The 3,819-nt window shown below is 37.8% G+C and overlaps 1 pseudogene; it reads left to right on the top strand.

The window, feature by feature from the left end:
• Positions 1–5: 5 nt before the first annotated feature.
• LOC112465874 lies at positions 6–3,339 on the top strand (annotated as a pseudogene).
• Positions 3,340–3,819: the final 480 nt, after the last annotated feature.

The following is a 3,819-nucleotide window of genomic DNA, read 5'->3' as shown; positions in this document are numbered from 1 at the left end:
TAACTTTAGAGAAACGGTTACAACAGTCTTTATTACAAGTGGAAAGAAACAAAAATGAAGAAATTAATCAGTTTCAACAGCGAATAGAGGAGTTGCAGCAACACATAGAGAATTTGTGTAAGCAGCATGAGGAAGCGCTTCTTAGAGCCGAAAATGATAAACAACAAGCACTTTTAATAGGTGTGTAAATAAATAAATTAAGTCTTAATTGTCTTTATAAGACCAATACTTTTAATATATATATAACACAATAATATGTATGTAAATATGATGTTTTATGTCGTATTATCAATATATTAAAATGTATCTGATTTTGTTATAGCTTATCACGACCAAAAGGCGTGAATCGAAAAATTGACACTATTACGCGTGAATTAGAAGAAGAAAAGAACACTTTGGAACGTGTTAAAAGAGAGGCTGCAGCGCGCGCCGAGCAAGAACGAAATAATACGAATCAATTGCGCGACGAATTAAATCGTCTCAAAAAAAAGTTGGACGAAACAAAGTTGAGAGCTAACGAGGAAAAAATGAAATTTGACTTAAAGATAGAGGAGCTTTGGAAGGAACGAGAGTCCACGCAACGAGAAGTCGAAGAATTGCAAGTTCAACTGCACATGTCGGAGGATAAAGTAGACGGCCTGCAAAATCAATTACACGATACTATTAGGAAACTCAAAGACTGTAATGAATTTTCTTTCCCAAATTTTCTGTTTCAATTCTCCATCAATATTATTATCGTTATTATAATCAACTTATTATTTTATTGCAGCTGACAATGTTAATGAGACGATGCGCAAAGAGTTAGTTGACGTACGAAGACAATTAGCGGATACCACGTATGAGAAAGAAAAATACAACAACAGTAACAAAGAATTGCGGGAACACGTTAAGCAAATTGAGAGCGGAAGAAGAGAACAAGGAAGAACGTTGGAGGAGTCGTACTAGAAAATAGCAAGTTAGTATTTTCTTTTCGTAGTATATAGATGCGTTTAGTGTCGGAGTAGCTGCTAAAATGTCCGTGTTTAGCATTGGAAGACACGAAAGCGACCATGGACGTCGAGAGGACGCGTCTGCAGGCGCAAGTACGCGACATGGAACGCGACGCGTTACAACTGCAACAGCAACTTTGTTTCACGCAGGACGAGTTACAGAAATGCCACAAGAACAATGCCCAGGCTCAAAACGAAGAAAAGGAGCTGCAGGCCAGACTTGCTAACGAGATCGAGGAGAGAGAGCGAATACAACTGCAATTGCATCAAGTGAAGAAACAGGTGAAGAAACGCGCAGGTCCTTCTACATATATTCGATTTTAGTCAATAAAACGAATCTTATTGTTGCAGGTAATCGATTTGGATAACAGTTTGGAAGTTACGCGGCAAGAACTTGGAAAACTACGCGCGCGAGCGGATGAAGAAGATGAACGGTGGCGTGCCCGAGGACAAGAGTTGCTGGTGCGGCTCGAGGATAGCCGCTGTCGTGAAAGAAAATTGGAAGATCAGAAACATAATCTGGAAGTTTGCTTGGCCGATGCCACGCAGCAACTTCAAGAGCTAAAGGTATATAATTTTCGAGTCGGTTCGCACCGAGAATTAAGGATGTATTTCTGATTTCAGGCACGCCTCGGAGGATCCGAAGACAGGGTAAGAGTCGCAATTGGAGACTGCTAAGAAGGAAGTAGAGCAGAAACTGAGCAGTGCAGTGTGGGTTCCACGCTACGCCGTATCGCCGGTATTCAAATGGATGGAAGCGTAAACATGCCGTTTAAATTAATGAGCCCTTCGAGAAGATGGAGTCCAGCACGTGGTAATAAAAATTTTTATTTTGATTTACAACAATGATACTATTTATTATCTCACGGTGCATAAAATGCAGTTAATATGTATTTTAATTACAGCGCAAGACCATGCTGATAGTAGCAGAGATATCATACTGGACGTTGATCCTGAAACCGTTAGGAAAGGAGTACGATCGCTTATGCAACAAGTTGCTCAAATCGAACGCGAGAGGGTACGTTGAACTTTGACGATTATTCATAAGTGAATTATATAAGCCGATCTGTTATAATAAAATCTATGATAACGTTGTAGGATGATTACAAAACAGAACTGTGTAGCTTGAAGAAGCAACTGAAGGAGTCTCAAGAAAACCAAAACAATACGGATGTAAAAGTCAATAATCTTCTGACTAATATTCGGACGCTTCAGGAAGAGAAAAAATCTATCGAAGCAAAATTAACTCAAACGCAAACTGGCTATCACGCACAGGTATATCTTTTTTCTATGTCTTGCATTCCACTAAGGAAGGAAGCGTTAATATTTTTATTTGTTTTCAGCTGGACGCACTTCAACAAAAGACAGAGGAATGTGAGCATTTATGTGAAAAGGTTACAACCTTAGAGGTAAAGATGAGTACCGAGCCAGACGAAAAATCTCAGTACGAGGTACAATCTAGAAGAAATATTCTCAAAATCACTATATACAATCTCTCAGTGCATATAACTTTGCGTTTGTTTAAGATAAACTAGAGAAAATGAAGCAAGAATTAAACAGATTGGAAACGGAGAAGCGTAATCTACAGAAAAAAGTCCGTCACAGCGACTCTCGCGCAACAGAAATGGAATTGCACAGAATGTCTCTAGACGGCGATCTCCAAAGATTGCAAATGATGCTGCAAGAAAAAGAAGCGCATATTCAAGTAAGGTGGAAACGCGATTACTAAAACAACAATCTATATTTTGAGAAAAGTGTTAATATTCGAATCAATATATTAATAATGTCAATCCACGAAGACAATATATTTTCGAGGAAAAGAGGGTTTTTGGAATTTAAACATAAATTTCATGAACGCTGTTCTTTTTAGAAACTGCAAGACCGCTTTGACACACAAAGCCGTACCACAGCAAGTTTAGAGGAACGTTGCGCTTCGTTAAAATCTACTATAGAACAATTAAAACTATCATTAGAAAAAGCATCGGCTACGGAAAGCGAGCTTAAGAGTGAAATAAATTTGTTACGACACAACGTAATGGAGATCACTACTTCCTCTCAAAGTAACAATGAAAAACTCAAGCAGGTAAGAGTCCGCTAATGGAAGCTTCTCCCTCTCCCCAACTATAAATCGACATGTATTTTATTTCAGCTGCAGAAACAACTCTCGAATGCCAAGAACGAGCTAGCTAATAATGAGGTACAGCGATCAGCTTTAGAATCGCAATTAAGATTGTCTACATGGCCACCAGAAGACGGCGCGGCTAAAGACGAAGAACTATTGCGTCAATTGCAAACTGTTCAAAGAGAAAGAAGCGAAATGAGGGGAAAAGTAGCTGCTCTCAACAACAAGGTAAGATGTTTTGTAGACAAATGTTGTAAGCGCGTATGTTGTGACATCGTTAAATCGTGTTTTATATTCACGTTTACATTTTTAAAAATATATACATATATATATATATACAGCATTGCAGATCTTGAGAATAATATTGTTATACCATTAAGTTGTATGTATGTGAAATTAAATATCACTCACACCGCTACCGCGCGTTCCAACTGTATTTCCTCTTCAGAAGAAAGGAGAAAATTCCTTCCAGTGTCGGATCATTATTATCGTCGACAAGTAATATTATATGTATACGTTCGAATACGATTCGAATTACACGCGAGCATTGATCGTATCAAAAAATGCACAAGAGATGTTAATTTACCAAAAAATATTAATTTATAAAATGACTGCACAAGGTTGATAAAAAATATTTCTATATTACTAATTCCGTTATTTACTTGAGAATATTGATTATCCGTTTCTTTTTGTGACCCGTTCTTTTAA

This window comes from Temnothorax curvispinosus, unplaced genomic scaffold (assembly GCF_003070985.1).
Source record: "Temnothorax curvispinosus isolate PA1 unplaced genomic scaffold, ASM307098v1 QBEX01015589.1, whole genome shotgun sequence".
Lineage (NCBI taxonomy): Eukaryota > Metazoa > Arthropoda > Insecta > Hymenoptera > Formicidae > Temnothorax > Temnothorax curvispinosus.
Note: the sequence above shows the minus strand (reverse complement) of the source record. Positions and strands in the feature narration are given on the sequence as shown.